The sequence below is a fragment of the Scyliorhinus canicula genome, chromosome 18, assembly GCF_902713615.1.
Source record: "Scyliorhinus canicula chromosome 18, sScyCan1.1, whole genome shotgun sequence".
Lineage (NCBI taxonomy): Eukaryota > Metazoa > Chordata > Chondrichthyes > Carcharhiniformes > Scyliorhinidae > Scyliorhinus > Scyliorhinus canicula.
In genome coordinates this window covers 25,011,348-25,035,185 of record NC_052163.1, presented here as the reverse complement: position 1 = coordinate 25,035,185, position 23,838 = coordinate 25,011,348, and positions in this window count along the sequence as shown.

The following is a 23,838-nucleotide window of genomic DNA, read 5'->3' as shown; positions in this document are numbered from 1 at the left end:
CGGTTCTGATAAACACCCTGTCCTGCGGGCTGTACCGCCTGCTGCGAGTGGCTGCGGGTTTACAGTCTGGAGTGAGATTGGCAAAGAGTGGAGGGGGTAGATTCGCAGCGTGGCTAGGTTGCAGATGGTGAATGGGGGTAGGGGTCCGCCGAAGCTGAGGGTGAGACTTTTGAGGTTACACTGGAAGTCGAGTCCCAGTAAGAGTGGGGCGCAGAGTTTGGGCAGGACGTATAGTTGAAAATTAGAGTAGCTAGCGCCTTGGATCGTTAGGGTCGAGACGGTGCGCCCTTGGAGGTGAACAGAGTGGAGGCCGATTCGAGGGAGATAGTTTGCCCTGCAGGAAAAACAGGGAGCAAACGTCTTACCAGATCTGGGTGTATGAAGCTCTCGGTGCTCCCGGAGTCGAAGAGGCACGGTGTACTGTACCCGTTGATTTTAACGGTCATCATGGAGTTGCGGAGGTGTTTCGGACGCGACTGGTCCAACGTGACCCCTCTGAGTTGTGGGTAGTCGGCGGCTCGATCAGCTGTGCTGGAGTGGCCCCGTGATGAATGCCCGCTGAGGTCGCAGTCTTCGATCTGGGTTGCTGAGTTTGAAGAGGATGGAGCCCAAGATGGCCGCCCCGTGGATCGCACGTGGTGGGCGGCGAGGAAGATGGCATTCAAGATGGCGGCCCCCATGAGTCGCACGTGGCTGGCCATGTGGTGGCGGTTTGCCAAGATGGCAGCCCCCATGGGTCACACGTGGTGGGTGGGAGCGGAGTCGGAGTCCAGGCCACGGCGTTACGGGGCCTGCGGGCCTGCGAATTCAGGGAGCGAGTGCTCTGGGCTGCGGGAGGGTTTGAGGCTGGAGCTTTCTTCGCCAGACATACTCTGGCATAGTGTCCTTTGCGACCGCAGCAGCTGCAGGTCGCGTTGCGGGCCGGGCAGTGCTGCCGCGGGTGCTGGGGCTGGCCACAAAAGTGGCAGGCTGGGGCAGCATAGTGGCTGGGTGGCCGTGCGGCGCAGGCCTGGAGTAGTCGCTGGTCGGGGGCCCATGACGGGGTCGCGGAGTCCGCGGGGAATGAGGTGAGGCTGCGGAACGAGACCTCCATAGAAGTGGCGAGTTCCACAGTGTCTTCTAAGTTTTGGGCCCCCTTCTCAAGCAACCGCTGGCGAACGTAATTGGATCTGAGGCCTGCAACAAATACATCGCGGACAGCGAGTTCCCTGTGTTCTGCAGCATTTACAGCTTGGTAATTACAGTCCCGGGATAAGGTTTTTAAGTCTCCTAGGAATTCTTCTAGCGATTCTGTGGGGCACTGGCGGCGAGTAGTAAAAACGTGGCACGCGTAGACCTCATTGACGGGCCTCACGTACATTCTGTCGAGTAGGGCCAGGGCCTCTGTATATGAGCCGGTACAATTAAGTTGAGTAGATAGACGATGGCTCACCCTTGCATGCAGTAGGCTGAGTTTCTGCTCCTCCGTAGTTTCTGTAGTGCTTGCTTCAGCCAAGTAGGCCTTAAAACATCGGAGCCAGTGTGAAAAGATTTCTTTCGCCTCTGCATCCTGTGGGTCGAGTTCCAGTCGATCAGGTTTGAGGGCTGATTCCATGGTCATTCCTTACTGTTTCTTAAGACGATTAAATTGATGAGACCATCAATTCGCATGACACGTGGTTAGAAGCGACCAGTGGTTTTAATCGTCTTACAACAGAGCCTGCCTGTGATGAGATGAACTCTAGATGAACTGGCAGGCAGGCTCACAACAGCAACTTTTATACTTCCGGTTAGGGGGGGGAGCCATGGGCAGAGCCAAGGGTGGAGCCCAGTACAAGCTCCTCATCTCCCCCTATGGGTAGAGCCACACAACTACACATGATCTAGTACAAGGTACAGGCTCAACACATGTTGTACAGTACAGTGTGGATTATTAGTGTTTATAATTCACCACAAGAGGTTGAAGAGAAAGCTAGAGAACAGACTGAAGGAAAGATAGTGAGTGAGAACAGATCATAGTTAATGTGAAATGAAAGGAATGAACTGAAAATGAAATGAAATGAAAATTGCTTGTTGTCACAAGTAGGCTTCAAATGAAGTTACTATGAAACGCCCCTAGTTGCCACATTCCGGCGCCTGTTCAGGGAGGCTGGTGCGGGAATTGAACCATGCTGCTGGCCTGCCTTGGTCTGTTTTAAAAGCCAGCTCTTTAGCCCTGTGCTAAACCAGCCCCTAATGTAATAGTTTAGAGATTAGTTGTAGACGAGTGTAGATTATATGTTTATTATCAACTGTATTTTATAGGAGTAAGAGTCAAATCCAATTAAAGTAGTGTTAATAATTATAGCTTTGTTCAAGTTAAAAGCTATTTGTGATCCTTGTGAACACTTCGCCAACCATCCTTAAATTAGCAACACATAGGGCGGCATGTGGCGCAGTGGTTAGCACTGGGACTGCGCCCACTGAGGAACCGGTTTCGAATCCCGGTCCTGGGTCACTGTCCGTGTGAGTTTGCACATTCTCCCATGTATACACAAGTTTCACCCCACAACCCAAAGCTGTGCTGGTTAGGTGGATTGGCCATGCTAAATTGGCCCTGAATTGGAAAAGAGTTGGCCAATCTGAATTTTTAAAAAATGAACAACACAAAGAACATCACACCAGGTTGCTAGTCTTCCTGCTGTTCCTAGTCTTGCTGGGAGGGACCAGTGATATCCACCATTTAAATGGAAGGGAATCCTACTCCATTGTTCTAGTTTTAATGAAAATGTGATGTGTCAGATCTCCACAGGTCAGCTCATTGATATCAAAGAGCATGCTGCAGTGAATGGCACTCCATTCATGGTAAACCATCTTGAAGATTACTCACGTACACCTCACAGCAACTGGTCAAGAGCAACCACCTACTCTCTCAGTTTATGTACATTACTTGGCTAAAGAAGATGGGGCAGAGAGGAAAAAAGAGACAAACAAAGCCAGAGAATAAAAGATCAAAATAAAACATTTATTGAACAAGGAATGTGATAGTGGAATGCAAATATGACTAATTTCTTTTACGAGCTAATTTATAATTTGAATAGAGGAAAGGAATGCGACTCCAACGTTAAAAACATTGAACCTCATGAAAACATGAACAAGGGTGTCATGGAACATCAAACAGAATTGTAATGGAGCAGGATTCGGCCGGTTATAATGATTTTTAAAGTTAGAAATAAAAATAGCTGAGTTGTTGCAAATTTGAACACGCAGCACAGTTTGAAATTTCAAATTGCAAAACCCACCCTTGTCATTTGAAGTTCTGATTGATCCTGATAGGGAAGTATAACAGGTTCTCAGCAAAGTTTTGGTGGGGCAAACATTTTATTGTAACAGAGCGTTCCATCTCAGGGCTGGACAAAGTTGTCACGACCACTCCTGTTCTTCTGTTGTTAATGTGGTCATGAATTGGCATTAGCAAAAGTGGTTCTGCGACTTTCCTCCTGCTTGAGATTATCGCTGTCTATCTAACAGGCTCCTGGGAACAGGCAAAATCTCAGCAAGTGAGGACAAACATACTTAAATGCCTGTCATTAAATGCCAGGATCCAAACTCATGGACCCTAGTTTGGTACTTCAGTTTCTATCACTGGCTGTTTTTCCTGATTATTGTTAATAAATCGCTTGAGTTGCAGCGCCATTGAGTTCTGGCCACAGTGATCACTCCTTGATTCCTCATATATGATTCAGCTGGGCAGCACGGTGGCGCAGTGGTTAGCCCTGCTGCCTCACGGCGCCAAGGTCCCAGGTTCGATCCCAGCTCTGGGTCACTGTCCGTGTGGAGTTTACACATTCTCCCTGTGTTTGCGTGGGTTTCACCCCCACAACCCAAAGATGTGCAGGCTAGGTGGATTGGCCATGCTAAATTGCCCCTTAATTGGAAAAAATGAATTGGGTACACTAAATTTATATTTAAAAAAAAATATATGATTCAGCCAAGCAAATGAATGAAGACTAGGAATCCTGCCCGGGGAACATGGGGAATCAGACAGCAGTTCCATCATGTGTACATTCTTTCCATCACCAGGAGTCTGTCTCTGAAGGTGGGGCAGTAATACAGCCCCCTGGAGCAAAACGATGCAGCTTCAATGTTCCTCTCAAATATTACTGAACTCTTTATTTCAGTATCCCATTGCATGGGGCACACCGAGTGGTAAGGGTTAGATTCCCACCAGGCCAGGGAGCATGGTGAGGGGAGGTGGGGTGGGGTGGGGAGGGAGGCAAGGCCACAAAACCAAAGGACGGGTTATCCATAAGTTGCTTTCATGAGCTTTGCGATGTCACAAGACAATGGCACGAGCCTGGAAATATATACCATCCTCATCTTGGCCTCCCATGGCACCTTTGGGATTAGAAAACATAGCTGGAAATAAAATAATTTCATACCAGCATCATAATCCGATAGCATTCATAAAAACTTTTGGATCAGGTTATTGTCCCCTTGCCTTTCTGTCAGAGAAATTAAGCACGGAGAAATCGCAAGGGTTGAACTTACAAAATAATAAATACAATTGACTGTCAATGTGAAGTTCAATCAGTTAAGGTGATGGATCACAGAGCTGCAGGCACCAAGATCAGTCATAATTCAAAGAACAGAATTTAATCTCAGTGTTTGTGCGATCAATTAGCTTTGGTGGGACGTGGGGGCGCGTTGGTTGGGGCAAGAATTGGGCTCAGCATCTATAGGGCGATAGGAACTCAGCCATGTTTCTTGTTTCGGGAGGGAGAATGTGAGTCCAGACACTTGGGGCGGGATTCTCCGACCCTCCGCGCTGAAATCAAGCTCGGTGCGGGGGCGGAGAATTACCTAAAATAGGCTCCCACGCTGGCCGCAGTGCGCATGCGCGGCCGTGCGGGGCGTAACAGCAGGGCCAAGCCGGCAGCCAGAGCTGTGGGACGCACGCTGGGGCTCTGCTGGCCCCCTTGAGGATGGAGAATCACCCCAGACCTTTGAGGAAAAAGTCCGGAGTGATTCCCGCCCGTCTTCCAGCGGGCGTTGGGACTTACTCCCCAGAAGGGAGAATCCTGCCCGTGGTCTTTCATTCAACAAATCCGTTTGAGGTGCACATCCATGGATGCCAGATGCCGGCAGCTGCTTGGCGAAATCCTCCTGTCAAAGAGTCACAGAGTTCATAGCCAAAGATGGGTTGGTGGACTGAGTATCGATGGCTGGATGCTGTACGCCAACAAGGAGTGAAAGCCTTCAGGGGAGGACAAGGAGGGGAGAGACATTGGTGCAAAAGAGGAAGTAAAATTGAAAAACGAATATTTTAAAAAGTTGCTGACAATTCCCCAATTAGCACCCTGCACGGTATCTGAGTCACGGGAGCGACTGCTTCTATTTTGCGACAAAATTCTCACCCCGCGATTCCTGGTGAAAGAAGAATCTGAACAAGTGCAGGATTAGATTTAATTGTCAGTGCCCATGCCAGGACATTGTGCTGAAATACATCATTGCCCCCTGGAGGCAATGTACGTTACTACATATGATGGAGTTAGGTTTGACTGTAAAAGTGACTGAAATAAATGATGGGTTTAAAAGAGAATCAGACCCCGTGAACAATTTGTGATTTATCTTTACTAATTGTGAAGCGGATGCTGCGCGAGGGAACCACAAACATCGAAATCTATCTCACACGTTTTGGGATATTTATATTGTCTCCAGATAGACCCGATGGGCGGGATGCTCCAGGGAGTTCCCCAGCCGCGTGAGTTCACACCGGCGCACCGGTTCACTTGATGGCGTGATTCTGTCTTCCCGCTGCTTCGCAATGGGATTTCCCATTGAAGCCACCCCACGCCGCTGGGAAGCCAGCAGACGGGGATGCGCTGCTGTTGGGAAAAGTAAATTGCAGGGCTGGGAGAATTCCGGCTGAAATCCTATTAATGGCACCCACCTGTAGCAGGTCGAACAAAACTGCTGGTAGTACGCTTTTGCACATCTTTTTGGCAATTAATCATTCTTCATTGACAGCTTGGCTGTAAAGAAAGATGAGATCTTTTTTTTTTGTTTATGTGGGAAGTGATAATTACTGTTTTCCCTGTTATGTGGTGCATTAATAAATAACTAGGGCCTTAACACTGCTCGGTCTCATTTCGCTCAACATCCGTATCAGTCGATAAGTAGAGAGGTTGTCGCTCAAAGCCAATATGGGAGGTGAGGGAGAGCTGTTCTACATTAATGAACCTCCTCATTCCAAAGACAAGGGAGTTCACTGTCATTCTGCAACAGCCCCTATTTAAAGCAAACTCTAAATGAAATAGCTCCATTTATTTAGACTCCGAGAGGATCATATCTGAACATAATCCTGCCCTCACTCAGTGTGTACATTCCCAGCAGGGGGGGTCACATCATAATTGACCTCTTGCAAATGAACTAATGCCTCTGTTAAAATAGCAGACAGGAATGTGTCAGGCACTCAGACACGAATATTGCAAATAGCCATCTTTAGGAACATGTTATGACTAATTGAACAATTGTCTGAAGGAAGCATCGTCAACTCCCTTGCTGATGCCATATTTTATTTATGATGTTATGGTTTGGATTTAGCACAGAAGTGGCAGCCCTGCCTTCTGACTGGAAAGTCCGGGAAGAGCCCATCTCTGCAGGCCCTGGAAGCCACGGCTCTATTTTATGTGATTCAGCCCGAGGTCTTGGCTTCTGCCCCTCTGAGGTAAGCTGTCACGCCTCCAAGAGCTGCTGACCCCCCCCAATCATAGCGGGTGGCAGCTCTTTAGTTCAAGCAGCGCCGTTGATTGTGGTGGCCATTGCTGGGACTGCAGCAGGCTGAGGATGGTCCACTCCCAATGGGATTGGGGCTCAACAGGGCAATAAAGTAGCCCAGAGTGAGGAGGGTGCTTCTCACGGGCAGTCCTTGGCACTGTGGGCGGAGCGGGGGGGGGCGGCGCAGGGGGGGCTTCCTTGCGACACATTGTGCCCCATCAAGAGGACCCCATAAGGTAGGCTCCCAGATGGCAAAGCGCCTCAGGGGAGGGCCGATCCGTGGGCAGGCGGGGACTTCATCAGGGGCTGGGGGGGGGTGGTCTGGGGCGCGTGAGCCCCATTTTGCGGACCAGGTACGCGAGTGACCGCCTGCCATGTTGCGCGGCGTGGTCGTGCAGGCCGCCGCCGTGCACATGCGCGGCCATGGACCCAGCAATTCTCCGTGCCATAGAGGCAGCTAGAGCCGGGTGCTCTACGGTGCCGTCCTGCTAGCCCCCAGCCAAACGGGGAATCGGTGACCGTTTTACGCCACTTGTTCTGACTTAAAACACCACCGTTTCCACGCCGGCGTGAGGACATAGCCCCAGAATCGGAGAATCCAGCCCCCTACCTGACTTTACCACCAAACCACCCCCCCCCCCCCCCCCCCCCACTGTTACACTCACCTCTCAGCCCATTCACAAGGCGGTGTTGGGGGGGGGGGGGGTAATACTCTGGCTTATGTAATATCTCTGGTTGGCTTTACTTGTGGAATTCTCATCTCTGGGTTAGACAGATGTAGGTTCTGAGCCCCACTGTTTGATTTTGCTCATAATAACACTTAGCACATTAGTCAGAGAATGCTGTGTGCAGTTAATAAATTGTTGAATGTCAATCTCCTTAGGAATTTCTTGGATGTGTTAAGGCAGATAAATGAGACTTCTCTATTTCCTCCTAATTTGCCCTCATCTCTGTTGGCCACAATTACAAGGTAGAAATTGAACTAAATGCCTGTTATATGCTCCCTTTATCAAAGTAGATGGTGATGAGTAAAACAACAATCTGGACTGCCTGCTCAGGGTCCTTCAGCAGTCTAAGTGACCCGATAGCAGGCGGGGACTTCATCAGGGGCTGGGGGGGGGGGGTAAATTTAAATATTTTAAAAGTTACTAGATAGTGAAGTGGAGCAGGAGTGATCCTAGACTCCAGAGTTTCCTGATCACCTCACCTCCTCACACCCCCCGCCCCCACTGCCACTCCTCCCTATCCCCTGGGATGTACCTTCAGATCACTGCCTGCAATGCAAGCAGTGCAAAATTTATTCTTTTAAAAGCTGACAGATTGTGCAAATATTATTGAGGCCAAAGGTTCAATTGGTGGTTGGCATGGGCATTTTGATTTGAACACCCCCTCCTCGCATGCATCCATTTTGGGGCCAAAAAACACCAAAAGCATTGCCAAAGTCAGTAGTCTTAGGCAAGGACAATATCTTCTATTCCGGAAATCGAGGTGGTGAAGGTTGATACGGTTGCCAGTTTCTACTGCGGTCTTACATTTATTTACAGACCGAAACATTACAGCAGGATTCTACTCCGCTCAACGTCAGCGGGATAATAATAATAATCACTTATTGTCACAAGTAGGCTTCAATGAAGTTACTGTGAAAAGCCACTAGTCGCCACATTCCGGCGCCTGTTCAGGGAGGCCGGTGCGGGAATTGAACCCACGCTGCTGGCCTTGTTCTGCATTCCAAGCCAACTGTTTAGCCCACTGTGCTGAACCAGCCGCTGGTTTCTACGTCCGTTCACGGCAATGGGATTCTCCGCTCCTGCGGCAGTGAATGGGAGATTTGGCTGAACGCCAAATCCTCGCTAACAGTGGTGGGGGGCGGGGGGGGGGGGGGGGGGGGGGCGCACTCACAACAGAGAATCCCGACCTACAAGCATGTGCCTCCTAACTCAACATCCACCGACGGGATTTAACGGCTGTTCATGCCGGCGGGAAGTTCCGGTCACACGCCAGCGCACGGGTTTCCCAGTGACGAGTGGTGCAGACAATGGGAAATCCCGTTGACAAAGACGGGACCGGTGGTTCCCGCTGGCAGGCATCCTCCACTGCTGAAGAACATGCGGCGGAGCGGTCAGTAAATCCTAGTAAAAACTAGAGAAAGGATTGGCCCACTCAAAGACAAAAGAGGGAATTTATGCGTGGACTCAGAGGAAATGGGTGAGATTCTTAACGAGTACTTTGCATCGGTATTCACCAAGGAGAGGGACATGATGGATGTTGAGGCTAGGGATGGATGTTTAAATACTCTAGGTCAAGTCGTCATACGGAAAGGGGAGTTTTGGGTATTCTAAAAGACATTAAGGTGGACAAGTCCCCAGGACCGGATGGGATCTATCCCAGGTTACCGAGGGAAGCGAGGGGTTAAATAGCTGGGGCCTTAACAGATATCTTTGCAGCATCTTGAGCATGGGTGAGGTCCCGGAGGACCGGAGAATTGCTAATGTTGTCCCTTTGTTTAAGAAGGGTAGCAGGGATATCCAGGGAATTATAGACCTGTGAGCTTGACGTCAGTGGTAGGCAAACTGTTGGAGAAGATACTGAGGGATAGGATCTATTCACATTTGGAAGAAATAGACTTATCAGTGATAGGCAGCATGGTTTTGTGCAGGGAAGGTCATGTCTTACAAACCTAATAGAATTCTTTGAGGAAGTGACAAAGTTAATTGATGAGGAAGGGCTGTAGATGTCATATACATGGACTTCAGTAAGGCGTTTGATAAAGTTTCCCATGGCAGGTTGATGGAAAAAGTGGAAGTCGTATGGGGTTCAGGGTGTAATAGCTAGATGGATAAAGAACTGGCTGGGCAACAGGACACAGATAGTAGTGGTGGAAGGGAGTGTCTCAAAATGGAGAAGGGTGACTATTGGTGTTCCACAGGGATCCGTGCTCGGACCCTGTTGTTTGTGATATACATAATGATCTGGAGGAAGGTATAGGTGGTTCTGATTAGCAAGTTTGCAGATGATACTAAGATTGATGGAGTTGCAGATAGCGAGGAGGACTGTCAGAGAATACAGCAGATTATTGATAGATTGGAGAGTTGGGCAGAGAAATGGCAGATGGAGTGGAATCCTGGCAAATGCGAGGTAATGCATTTTGGAAGATCTAATTCAAAAGCGGACTTTATGGTCAATGAAGAGTCCTGGGGAAAATTGATGCACAGAACGATCTGGGAGTTCAGGTCCATTGTACCCTGAAGGTGGCAACACAGGTTGATAGAATGGTCAAGAAGGCATACAGCATGCTTGCCTTCATCGGACGGGGTATTGAGTACAAGAGTCGGCAGGGTCATGTTACAGTTGTATAGGACTTTGGTTAGGCCAAATTGGAATATTGCGTGCAGTTCTGGTCGCCACATTACCAGAAGGATGTGGATGCTTTAGAGAGGGTGCAGAGGAGGTTCACCAGGATGTTGCCTGGTATGGAGGGTGCTAGCTATGAAGAAAGGTTTGAGTAGATTAGGATTGTTTCGTTGGAAGACGGAGGTTGAGGGGGGACCTGATTGAGGTCTACAAATTATGAGAGGTATGGACAGGGTGGATAGCACAAGCTTTTTCCAACATTGGGGGTGTCAGTTACAAGAGGTCACGATTTCAAGGAGGGAGGGGGAAAGTTTAAGGGAGATGTGCGTGGAAAGTTTTTTACGCAGAGTGTGGTGGGTGCCTGGAACGCTTTGCCAGCGGAGGTGGTAGAGGTGGGCACGATAGCATCATTTAAGATGCATCTAGACAGATATATGAACGGGCAGGGAACAGAGGGAAGTAGACCTTGGAAAATAGGGGACAGGTTTTGATAAAGGATCTGGATCGGCACAGGCTGGGAGGGCCGAAAGGCCTGTTCCTGTGCTGTAATTTTCTTTGTTCTTTGTTTTTGTTCTATCCTAACTAGACATCTCTGAAGCACCTTATAACGACCCAATATTCAGTTATTATAAACTATGTCACCTTGCTCCACTTCTCTCCATTATTTGAAAAAACATTTTTTAAAATAATCTTTATTTTCACAAAGCTTCTGCACAGTAAATTCTATGATTCTATCATTGTAAGTAGGCTTACATTAACACTGCAAAGACGTTACTGTGAAAAGCTCCTAGTCGCCACATTCCGGCACCTATTAGGTACAGAGAAGGAGAATTCAGAATGTCCAAATTACCTAACAGCATGTCTTTTAGGACTAATGGAAGGAAAGCGGAGCACCTGGAGGAAACGCATGCAGACACAGGGAGAACATGCAGACTCCTCACAGTGGTCCCAAGGAGGGAATCGAACCTGGACCCTGGATTTGTGAAGACACACTGCTAACCACTGTGCTACCATGCTGCCCTCATCAGCATCCTTTTATCTGCAAGAGATGCTGGGAATGTAGTCTCTGAGGTTAGGTGAGGTCAGGTGAGATCATCTGAGCACTTCTTTCTGTGGCTGAACAAATCAATTGGCATGGTCTGCCACAAGTGCCACACAAGAACTTGTCCCTTGCCAGTGGTGTGGGTTAATCTCTGGCGGTGCCTCTTTTGCAGGGCCTGGCATCTGCTTTGAAGCTTCTGAAGCCAAATGTTTGTCATGGTGGCGAATTTCTGTCCGCAGCTGGTGACTCCATTTGCATTGATCATCAGCTAGAGTCAGGATTGAGGTTGAGGGACCTTTGTGTCTCCTTTAGCAGCATCCTTGAATCGGAGCTTTGGACACCCTGCTCATCTCTTGGCATGGCGCTTCCTCCACATACAGCATATCCCTAAGATGTGCGTCAAGATCTATAGTTAATGGCGCCATCCAGCAAGCCACACCTCAGCGGGATCACCTGAAAACCAATTGGCAGCATGGTGGCACAGTGGTTACCACAGTTTGCTCCTCAACTCCTGGTCCTAGGTTCAATTCCAGCCTTGGGTCACGGTCCTGTGCGGAGTCTGCACGTTCTCCCCATGTCTGCGTGGGTTTCCTCCGGGTGCTCCGGTTTCCTCCCACAGTTCAAAAACATGCAGATTAGGTGGATTGGCCATGCTAAATTGCCCTTAGTGTCCATAAAGGAGAGGTCCGGTTACTGGGTTAAGGGGATAGGGTGGAGGCAGGGGCTTAAATAGGATGCTCTTTCCAAGAGCTAATGCAGACTCGATGGGCTGAATGCCTCCTTCTGCACTGTAAATTCTATGATTCTATGATTGGGGTGGAAATGAGAGGGTTAGAGGTAGGTGGGCAGTGACCAAATTAAGTCACGGTTGCCGACCACCAACGTTTATGGTCATAGGAGTTCTGAGTTTAAAGATTCTTGAAAAAGAGCTGCCAATGATCTGGAATGTGCATCGCAAGTTGCAGAACTAAGTATACACAGGGATAATCAAATACTAGCGGGAACAACAGTCAAAACATTTTGTTGTGCAGATGTACATGAATATTCCATGTGTAGGAAGTGGCTAAATTTGAATAATGAAGGAAAAAAGCCATGTAGACATTGTCTAGCTTTAACACTGCTTGACTGCGTTTGGGGGTGGGGCAAACACGGTAGCATGGTGGTTAGCATAAATGCTTCCAGCTCCAGGGTCCCAGGTTCGATTCCCGGCTGGGTCCCTGTCTGTGCGGAGTCTGCACGTCCTCCCCGTGGTGCGTGGGGTTCCTCCGGGTGCTCCGGTTTCTCCCACAATCCAAAGATGTGCAGGTTAGGTGGATTGGCCAGGCTAAATTGCCCGTAGTGTCCTAAAAAGTAAGGTTGGGGGGGGGTTATTGGGTTACGGGTATAGGGTGGATACGTGGGTTTGAGTAGGGTGATCGTGGCTCGGCACAACATCGAGGGCCGAAGGGCCTGTTCTGTGCTGTACTGTTCTATGTTCTATGTCCTATATCAATGAAAAACTTTGCATCAGCTGATCAAATACATTTTTAAATTCATTGTAGGAAATTTGTACATGCTCTGTGCAAGGGATGGGTTGGATATGCCAAATATTTATCCTTATTAGATATTATGGTCGAATTTGGTTTATTTGGATCTTTCCAAATTCTGAAAATGTTATAGCGGAAAATGGGACCCAATTCATGCAAGGTATTTATTTTTCAAAATTCAACATGTGTCCCTTACTATCACTAAGATAGTCTGTAAAAATGCTAAAATACTGCAGACACTGGAAAACTGAAATGAAAACAGGAAGCACAGCGGGCTATAGTCAGCATCTCTGAGGAGAACTGAAAAGTTAATGTGTTAGATGTGGACTCTTTTTCAAAGTATTGCTTTGACTGGTTCAGAATTAGAATGCAGGCACCAGAGGCAAAAGGGCATCTATGGAATCAGCCCTATCATCCCGATGACATGAATCAGTCTTGGTCCAATATGGAAGTTCCTAACAGACCGCACAATTAATCAACACCCCTACCTGAGATCTTGGCCAGAATTCTCCAGCCATTGGGATTTTCTTTTCCGCGGGCAGCGCAACTCCCGCCCCTGGGTTTCCTGACGGCGTGGGATGGCTTCAGTGGGAACTCCCGTTGACAAACGGCAGGAGTAGAGAATCCCACCACCAGCGAATGGCGCGCCGCCGAGAAACACGCGGCTGGGGTGACCGGAGACTTCCGCCTGTATCTGAGATTGAATCCACTGCACGACAGAAAGAGGATCCTAAAGAATCGTGTGGCCGTAATAAATGCAGATTTGAAATTATAGGCAGACAACGTTGGTCAATTATCCGGGGACTTACACATCAAGGTCCATTTTGAACCGCATTGAGCAGGATTTTCTGGCTGTTCCCACCAGTGGGATCTTTCAGCCCCAGCGACAGTGAACAGCCACCCCCCCCCCCCCCCCCCCCCCCCCCCCCCCCACCCGCGGGGTCCCTGACAGCGGAGTGTGCGGACAACGGGAAATCTCCTTGACAGTAGCAGGATCAAAAGATCAAGGTGTTGCCCAATGGCAGGCCACCTCCTCCAAGGCAAAACACACCTTGGTGGCGAGGGTGTGGTGGGGTGCGGGGGGACGGGGGCAGAAAATCGTGTCCATTATATTAAAGCAGTTTGAGACACTAATGCTCCTCCACAGCATCCCCAAAGAGAGCAAACATCCTCACTGATTCATTAGAGCCCCTGGCTTTTGACCGACCAAAATGGAGAAGCTTACATTTGGGATAGTGCTGAACATATTGAGAGACTTGAGCCGGGGTTTTCCGATTCCGCCATGGTGGGATCTGCTGCAGGGGTTGCAGCTGGCCAGCCAAAATCCATTGCCTTTCGGCAGGGTGGGCAGATCCCAGCAACGGGTGGGCTTGGAAATCCCGGCCTTCATCAGGAACGGGGCAAGAGCAAAATGGAGGCAGCAGAGAGTGTGCATATACCTCCAAACAGCCCCTCCACCCAACTCTCCAGCACCACCTGCCCACATGTGGCAAGGCTGCAGATAGAGCATGGGGTCTTATCAGCCACCTCAGAACCCATTGCACCGGAATAGAAGCAAGTCTTCCTGTGATGCCAAGAGACTGCCTAAGAAAAAGTTCAAAGCCCATCCTGAGTTCATTATTATTGAGGTCTGTCACTACACCCTTTGTAGAGGCAATTCTTGCGCGGTTCTGCACCACAGGAACATCAAGTTCCTTTTCTTACCTTTGATCGGTATAGTTTACAAGATTCATTGAAAATAATTTGAATGTAATTATTTAAAGGGCTATGTCATCTTTGAGAGGGAATTGGCAAGACGAGCAGTGTTTCAGATGTGGGGACCATCCAGCAAGTAGGAAATGAAGTCCAACATCATCTGTGCAAAAGCTGTGTTCATCAACAGCCCAAACAAACATCTTTGAAACTATTAAAAATAGTATTCAGTGAAAAAGATTCAGACTCCATGACCATTACAACATTGGATACCCCTACAGCATTCTGGTGTCAATTGGAAGAATATCAGTGGGAATATAGCCCTTTTAGAGAATGAATTTAACCTCACTCTAATTTTAAGAGCGTGCAGCTCAATTTGGGACCAATTCGTGTTGTTCAAGTAACATGCATCTGTTTTGAGCTTGCTGTGTTCCATTGCGGATTGTCATAATTGAGAATAAAGTGATCTGCTCAAAGCACAGATCGTAAGATTCAAGCATTGCTGAGAGCAAGGTTTTGACATACGCTCTTGTGTAATGATACTAGGATGATATGTTTTTTTAATAATACACTGTGATATCTACCTCTCTACCTTCCAATTATAGTGAAGTACAAGGAGGAACATGTCAGAAACACTACCACAAGGCTACTAACTGGACAGGTCTGTTTCAGGGAGTGCTGGCTAATCAGAGGGGAGAGACTTAAAGACTATCATTAAAACATACAATAAATCACATGGTGATGGGTAACAAGAAAAAAGGCCTGGAAGTAACATTGCTTTTAAACTTAAAAACTTTATTTTTAAGGAGCCAAAATGTTTGCTTGAAGAAAGGCTAAATTGTTATCTTGTTGGGAAATTTGTATTTTCTTGGCAGGTTTCAATACAAATGAGGAAAATGCAAATGTCACGCTGGTGGAGCTGGAGGATTCTTCTGAAGTTGTTGCTGTGTGGAGCTTCTCAACACTGTTACCCCCAGCTCGAGGCAAGAAAGTTAATTAGCTGTTTAATGACGGATTGTGCGGCGGCTTCAGGGGAGTGCATCTGTTCCCTTTTTCTTATCTGTCACTTCACCAAATGATTTTTTTTATTACTATCAAGCTTTGGTCTTAGATCATTTTTCTGCGTGCAGGCAAATGATGTTGCGGGCCGTACAGCATGGTCCGCTGGCCTTTCCATTCTCTGCACAATTCTCCTAATTCTGCTCACAGTCTGACAGACATTGCTCTTGCAGCCTGCACATTATGCTTGTGCAGCAGCAGGTTTTCAGGAATTTTAACTCCAAAGAAAATCTGCTTCCCTCGTCCTCCACCCCATAATTCACAAAGCAGAAATTGCTCTCTTCCAGGGCACTAATAATAATAATCTTTATTATTGTCACAAGTAGGCTTACATTAACACTGCAATGAAGTTACTGTGAAAAGCCCCTAGTCGCCACATTCCGGCGCCTGTTCGGGTACATGGAGGGAGAATTCAGAATGTCCAAATTACCTAACAGCAAGTCTTTCGGGACTTGTAGGAGGAAACCGGACGGAGCACCCGGAGGAAACCCACGCAGACACGGGGAGAACGTGCAGACTCCGCACAGACAATGACCCAAGCTGGGAATCGAACTTGGGACTCTGATGCTGTGAAGCAACAGTGCTAACCACTGTGCTACCGTGCGACCTCTTCACTGTCAGTAGCTTCTATTCAGCGCTCTAATTTTAATATCTTAGTCGAAGCTGATGGATAAATATTTAACTGTGCATGTTAATAGTGGCATTAATTAGGTTGCCTTTAATATTTACAAAAGATCAAAAACTGTTACATGTGAACTCAGCTAGAGAGACCCATACTTCAGTGTTGCTGTCCACATTATATTCACAAGACCACAAAAATGTCAGTCTTGTTTTTCTCCAAAGTGAAGTTCGATTCTCATACATTTGTTTCCAACACTATGCAGAATTTGGATTGTCAAATATAGTATCGGCGACTGTAAATGGCTGCTTCGCAGACACAACAGATAAACCAATCAGAAAACTTGGACATAAACCTGAACTGAACCAATCAGAAAAGCCCTCTTTGAAGTATGGACACAAAATAATTCGCACAGGATTATCTTTCAAGCATTGACATCAATTGCTTGATAAAATGTTTTCAGACAAACCTTTCCAAACACCTCAACTGGGAATAACCTTGGTATTCAGGCTTTAGAAACAAATTCTATTTGCCTTTGTTCCCTTTCCTTTCCCATTGCCTAGTGAGTAAAGAAGTCAACCATTGTAGTATTTAGTCTTTCACATCCAAAAGTCCACAATTCGATTTATGGTCTGCATTTAACTAGCTGAACTCAGCTAGGGAATGATTGGTTAATTGTAATTGTTCTGAACATCTCTGGATTCAAAAGAGGGAATCTCAATTCCCCTGCACCGGATTATTCCCAGCACCCTTCTCCTGTAAAGTGTATTTCTGTGAACTTTGGATGGGAGTCAGGGTTGGATTTTATAGTCATAACACCCATGTTCAAATAGCCTGTTAACTCTCACTGTCCAGATGTATATATAAAAACATGGCCACTTTGACAAGATACTGAAGAGCTGTTGGCAACAATTGTCAAGACCTTCAGGAGAGGAGTGGATAAGATGAACTGGAGAAGATCCATTCTGAGATTGTTCAACGACGTGTCTGTTTGCAGCAGACTTACAGGTCAGGATCTACCATTCTCTGCCATTCGGTGCTGGGGGCGGAGGTCGCAGGGTTTTCCCCTGGGTGGGGGCTGGGCATAGCAGTGGTCCACATGCGAACTTGTGCTATTACCTATGCATCCATACAGGGCGCAGCGAATCATGTGGTGGGAGAAGGCAAGAAGTCACTGTCCCCCACCGTTACGTTAAGAGGTCAAAGATGCAGGCACCATATTTAAAAGGCACCTAGACAGCTTGGCATTTTGCACAAATGCTCCCCAAAGAGGACAATGCAGCAGCAACTTACAGTTAGTCGTGGAGGACGCGGCCTTGCCAGCTTCATGCTATTTAACGCAATTATTAAAGTAAACATCCTAATTTCTCGTGGCTGGGGAGCAGAGAATGGAGGGTGAATGTAATTCTAGCAAGTTGGTCTTTTAATCAGCATGCATGACATTGGTCATTGAAAAGCTTGACCTACCTTTAACTCCCCTTTAAAGTCCAAGAACTTAATTGCTAAAGTTCGTTTTGCCTTGGCGGCGACTGATTTTTGGCCTCATGCCAAATTAAGTTCACCCCGCCCGCCAAGCCTCCCATGGCTGGCGGGACTGGAAAATCCTGCCCACAGTGTCTGCAATATCTCAGCAATTCTTTCCAAATGATGAAATGTTAGCCAGAAATGATCCTCACTAATATTCATATATAATACCCAGGATTCTCCGCTCCTGTTTTCAGCAGGCCAGAAAGCCAGTGGGAGCAGAGCATCCAAAGGGTATCCCCAAATGGATTTTACACTGGTGGGATTTTCCTTTCTGATTGTCCCTACCCCCCCCATCAGTGTCACAATGAAAGGTCGGGAACCCCCTTTACCATACATTAAGATCTTATTAGAAGGTTTCCCCGGTATGGAGGAGGGGTTCTGGTGGGAGGTGCTCTGGAGTGTGTACGCCTCCACCTCGTGTGCGAGGTTGGGGCTGATGCAGCTGAAGGTGGTGTATAGAGCACACCTTACAAGGGCGAGGATAAGCTGGCTCTTTGAGGGGGTAGAAGATGTATGTGAATGTTGCGGGGTGAAGGGCCGGCAAATCACGTTCATATGTTTTGGTCCTGTCCAAAGCTGGAGGATTACTAGAAGGAGGTGTTTAGGGTAATCTCTAAAGTGGTGCACGTGAAACTGGACCCGGACCCCTGGGAGACCATATTCGGGGTGTCGGACCGCCCGGGGTTGGAAACAGGCACAGAGGCAGGTGTTGTAGCCTTCACCTCGTTGATCGCCCGAAGGCGGATCCAGTTAGGGTGGAGATCAACCTCTCCACCCTGTGCCCTGGCGTGGCGGGGGGGCCTGCTGGATTTCCTGATGCTTGAAAAGGTCAAATTTGAACTGAGGGGAAGGATGGAGGGATTCTACAATTCATGGGCGTTATTCATTATGCACTTTCTAGAATTGGATCACATCGAACATTTGGGGGGTTGGGGGATGGGAGGGTTGGGGGGAGAGGAACTGTATGTGTTAATGGTGACTATGGGTGTTTCCTGATTCCTTTTTGTCATTTGTTTATGTTAAAATGCGGGCTAATCTTTGGGGATTCGGTGGGAGGATGGGATCGTTGTTATTGATAGGGGGATTGACATCACATTCGTTACTAATTATTATTTATTGTTGGGTGTAAATTTGGGAGAAAATGTGAAAAAGGAGAAGTATAAAAAATATTTTTTTAAAAATAAAGGATGCCCCGCTCTGTTATTAGGATGCCGCCACCAACCCAATCCCCATCCCGCCAGCTCACCACACCCTCTCCCCCCCCCCCCCCCCCCCCCCCCGCACACTTTGTCAACGTGACGTGACATTAACAGGGTTTGCAACAGGTCCTGACAAAAGGGGATCGCCGGGGGCTGTGCCGGGCACTGTCAGTTGCAGTGCCAAGGAGGGGGGTCTTCCAATGCGGAGGCTCATGGAGGGGGTGGATTGCCAGCATGACATCATGGGACCCACATCCATGGGGTTATTTTTTTGACCAAGTGCCAAAACATATGGCAGGAAAAGCTGGGAGTGGAGCCAGCGAGCCTCAAACTGCTTTTCCCGCCTGAGTTGACATTTAGTCAACAACAAAAAAAAGAAAATTCTACCCCAATATGTTTCAACTCCAAAGAAGGCAGTTTTAGTGGGTCATTTTTAGAGAATGAGTCAAACACTAAAACTTGTTATAAACAACTTTAATTCCTGAAGAAAAGTAACACCAGGGGAGTCAGTGGCAAAACAGTTTACAATTGGACAGTGATAAATCCGTTCATTGTCACCATACCTCCCTCTCAGTAAAAGGCTGGTGACAGCAGTGCTGACAGACAGTATCCAGTAGCAATAATTGCACAACTTTACTGAAGGGCCTCCTCAGCAAGGCTTGTGCAGGTCCTGACAGTGTGACACAGTGCAGAAAATAGATGGCGCAACATGCAAATCATGAAAGAATTCTCACAATTATCAGCTGAGCTTCAGTAATGACTCGTTTACCATTAATATAAGCAGCAGAGCATCTTGGTAACCATTTACATAAAACCAGCCAGATTGATAGCTCTCTCCAGGCAGTGCTAACCATGATATACCTGCACAGGATGATCCCATGTGTACAGGTGTGGAGCTGGGTCATTTCGGCCAGGAAGGAAGGCTTCAGCTTCGCAGTTGCTCAGTTCAACAAGATCAATAAAGAGGTGGGTCAGCTGTTGGTCAGCTGGCCACTCAGATTTGCATGTTTCCAGATTCACGTCCCCCTACTCCAAGGCTAGTGCATAAAAATAAAAGCTGACACTTCAGCGTGGTACTGAGCGAGTTCTTCTGTACTGTTGGAGATGCTGCCTGTCGGATGATATGTTGGGAAGCCAACACCCCACCCGCCTCCCTGGACAGATGTAAAAGATCCTGTGGCACATCTTTAGAAATTGCTCCAATTTTGGTCAATAGTTAAACCTCAATCAACGTCAGCGAAACAAGTTGGCCGGCATTCTCCAGGCTTTGGGATTTTCTATTCCTGCCGGCAGCCAACCCCCGCCCCTGGGTTTCCCTGCGACTTGAGGTGGCTTCAATTGGAAATTCCACTGACAAGCGATGGGAAGATAGAACGCCGCCACCGGCAAACGGTGTGCTGCCGAGAAACACGCGGCTGGGGTGACCAGAGAATCCAGCCCATTATCTGGTCATTATCACATCGCCCTCGGGTGGTTGGGGCAGGCACTATATCAATGTAACTCTTTCTTTCATTGGAATTAGAGACTGACCAGAATTGGCCTCAGCAGCAGGTAGGATTGCCATGCCCTGGTGAGTAACCATTTACAATCGTAAAATGCCCAGTCCGGGGCAAGGTGGAGCTTAACTCGAATTACCAGGACAAACCAACGCTGAGGATGCTGGAAAGTCTCAGCAGGTCTGGGAGCATCTGTAGGGAGAGAAACAGAGTTAATGTTGTAAGTCCATTTGGCTCTCCATCAGAACTGAAGAGAGGGAGGAATACGTTGGATATTAAACTGTAGTGGGGAGAGATTGCAACAGGATGTAGCAACCTTATAATACAAACAAAATACAGATGGGAGGGGGAGGGGAGGGTTTTTGCATTAGGACAATAAATGTATGGGATGCATGAAAAAGGGTTTTAAGATGGAGGGGGAAGGTCACAGTCTAAAGTTGTTGAACTCAATGTTGAGTCCTGAGAGCTGCAGAGTACCTAATCGGAAGACGAGGTGCTGCTCCTTCAGCTTGCGTTGGGCTTCACTGGAGCACTGCAGCAGGCCAAGGATGGTCATGTCGGCATTAGAGCAAGGGGCAGAGTTAAAATGGCTGACCGTACTGCTGTTCTCCATCGAACTCTATCTTAAACTAATCAGCTACCATCTATAGAGTAATCTTAAGTGAATGGGAATGAATAAAAGACCTGCAATTATATAGTGCTGATGCGACCATCAATTCACCTGAAACCATGAGTGGAAGTAAACTGTGGCTTTAATCAACTAGAACAGTGCCTGCCTGCGACTGATCTGTTAGTGGGAGCCGCCTACAGGGCGACTGCTCTTTATACCTCCCCTCAAGGGGTGGAGCCAGGGGCGGAGCCCACACAGGCACCAACATGCAACATTATAGGTAATACCTTACAATGGTCCATAAATGGAGCCCACATGGGCAACAGCGTTATACAGATAAGCACATGGTGAATTGTTACAGCAATACATTCACAACATTCACCCCCTGTTAAAAAAAATGAAGTCCGGCGGGGGTGTCGGGTTCATAAGTTCAGCCTGTCCGGCGCACGGATTGCGCGCTGTGATCGCCGAAGCTCTGGTATCGCAGCTGGCCCGGGTGTCAAACTCATCCGTGCTGGCATCGGTAGTGAAGTCGTCGCTTCAGGTACAGACGTGGACTCCGGGAGCGTGTCTTCTGGAGTTTCATTCCTGTGGGTCGGTGAAGGGGGAATGGCGGGCGGGAGGCGGTGCGGGTGTCATGTAGTGGCGGGGGTGCTGGTCATCGTAGGTTGGGCGGGGTAAGATGGGGTGGCGGTGGTTGTGGAACCTGCGGGTGCCAGGTCCCGGAGGGAGACCGTATCCTGTCGGCCGTCGGGGTGTTCGATGTATGCGTACTGGGGGTTGGAGTCTAGGACCTGGACCCTCTCGACCAGGGGGTCGGACTTATGGCTCCTGACGTGTTTGCAAAGCAGGGCAGGCCCCGGTGTCTTCAGCCAGGATGGAAGCGAGGCCCCTGAGGTGGATGTCCTGGGGAAAACATACAGGCGATCATGAGGGGTCTCGTTTGTGGCCGTGCAAAGTAGGGACCTAATAGAGCGGAGTGCGTCGGGGAGGACCTCCTGCCAGTGGGAGACCGGGAGATTCCAAGACCGTAGGGCCAGGAGACGGTCTTCCAGACCGTCGCGTTCTCCCTCTCCACCTGCCCGATTCCCCTGGGGTTATAACTGGTAGTCCTGCTCGAGCCGATGCCTTTGCTGAGCAGGTACTGACGCAGTTCGTCGCTCATGAACGACGAGCCCCGGTCACTGTAGACATATGTGGGGAAATCAAACAGGGTGAAGACACTATATAGGGCTTTAATGACGGTGGCCGTGGTTATGTCGGGGCAGGGGATTGTAAAGGGGAAGCGGGAGAACTCGTCGATGATGTTGAGGAAATATGTGTTGCGGGTTGTTGGAGGGGAGAGGCCCTTTGAAATCGATACTGAGGCGCTCAAAGGGCCGGGATGCCTTTACCAGGTGGGCCTTATCCGGTTGTCAGAAAAGCTGCTTGCACTCCGCACAGATTTGGCAGTCCCTGGTCATGGCTCTGACCTCTTCCGTGGAGTAGGGCGGGTTGCGGGCCTTGATGTAGTAGAGAAGCCGGGTGACCCCCAGGTGGCAGAGGTCATCGTGGATAGCACGTAGTCGGTCACCTTGTGGGCTGGCGCATGTGCCGCGTGACAGGGCAACTGGGGGTTCATTGAGCTTCCCAGGATGATATACTGTAACGTAGTTATAGGTGGAGAGTTCGATCCTCCACCTCAAGATCTTATCATTCTTGATCTTGCCCCGCAGCGTATTATCAAGCATTTTTTAAAAAAATAAATTTAGATTGCCCAATTATTTTTTACAATTAAGGGGCAATTTAGCGTGGCCAATCCACCTACTCTGCACATTTTTGGGTTGTAGGGGTGAAACCCACGCAGACACGGGGAGAATGTGCAAACTCCACACGGACAGTGACCCAGAGCCGGGATCGAACCTGGGACCTCAGCGCCGTGAGGCAGCTGTGCTAACCACTAGACCACCGTGCTGCCCTGCGTATTATCAAGCATGAAGGCTACCGATCGTTGGTCGGTGACGAGGGTAAACCTCCTACCAGCGAGGTAGTGCCTCCAGTGCCGCACGGCTTCCATGATGGCTTGGGCTTCCTTTTCGACTGAGGAGTGTCGAATTTCAGAGGTGGTGAGGGTTCGTGAAAAAAACACTACAAGTCTGCCTGCCTGATTGAGGGTAGCAGCGAGGGCGACCACTGATGCATCGCTTTCCACCTGGAAGGAGACGGACTCGTCCACCGCGCGCATCACGGCTTTGGCCATATCCACCTTGATGCAGCTGAAGGCCTGGCGGGCTGCAGCCGCCAGTGGGAAGATGGTGGCCTTGATTAGTGGGTGGGCTTTGTCCGCATAGTTGGGGACCCACTGGGCGTAATATGAAAATAACCCGAGGTACCTTTTCAGGGCCTTGGGGCACTGGGGAAGGGGGAGTTGCAGGAGGGGGCGCATACGTTCGGGGTTGGGTCCTAGAACCCCGTTTCCACGACGTAGCCGAGGATAGCTAGTCTGGTTGTGTGGAAAACGCATTTCTCCTTGTTGTAAGTGAGGTTAAGGGTTCGGGCAGTTTGGAGAAATCTCTGGAGGTTGGCATTGTGGTCCTGCTGATTATGGCCGCAGATGGTGACGTTGTCCAAGTACGGAAATGTGGCCCGCATCCCGTACTGGTCCATCATTCTTTGGAAGACTGAGACCCCGTTTGTGACGCCAAAGAGGACCTGGAGGAAGTGGAAGAGGCGGCCGTCTGCCTCAAAAGCCGTGGTGGTCTTCCGGGCGGATTAGGACCTTGTCGTACGCAGACTTCAGATCCACTGTGGAGAACACCCAGGAGAGTGCGATCTGATTAACCATGTCTGCGATCCGGGGAAGGGGGTATGCATCGAGGTGCGTGTACCGGTTTATGGTTTGGCTGTAATCTACAACCATCAGGTTCTTTTCCCTGGTCCTGACGACCATCACCTGGGCTCTCAAGGGGCTATTGCTGGCCTCGATAATTCCCTCCCGCA